This window comes from Chaetura pelagica, unplaced genomic scaffold, assembly GCF_000747805.2.
Source record: "Chaetura pelagica isolate M959 unplaced genomic scaffold, ChaPel_1.0 scaffold1635, whole genome shotgun sequence".
NCBI lineage: Eukaryota > Metazoa > Chordata > Aves > Apodiformes > Apodidae > Chaetura > Chaetura pelagica.
The window spans coordinates 1-461 of NW_009953440.1; positions in this window are offsets into that span (position 1 = coordinate 1).

The window sequence follows — 461 nt, forward strand, 5'->3', positions numbered from 1 at the left end:
GTCACAGAAGTCCAGCAGGGTGTCACAGAGGAGGTAACCCAAGGACTTGATGTCCTCCGTGGTGAAGTGCGAGTTCCTCCCGCCTGGGGGGGGACAGGGGAGAAGGAAACGCTGCTTCCCGACCCGGGGACGCCCCCCCACCCACCGGTGTCCCCCTCACCCAGCGTGGAGCCACCAAAGGCCACCTCCAGGGTGTAGCTGTTGGAGATGCCCATGTGCCACATCGCCACCCTGCCCGTCCCCGCTTTGCTCTTCTGCACTTTGAACTTGCAGCTGGAGAAGCAGAACTGGGCAGGGGGGAGGTCAGAGGCAGAGAGCAGGGTCAGCATGGCAGGGGAGAAGGGGGATCCGTGGTCTTCCCAAACCCACTGGGACACCACGGTGGCTCCAGAGCTGGTGCTCCCACCTTGTCAGGAGCGTTTTTGCTCAGCATGAAGGGGAAGAGGCGCTGGTGCAGCCTC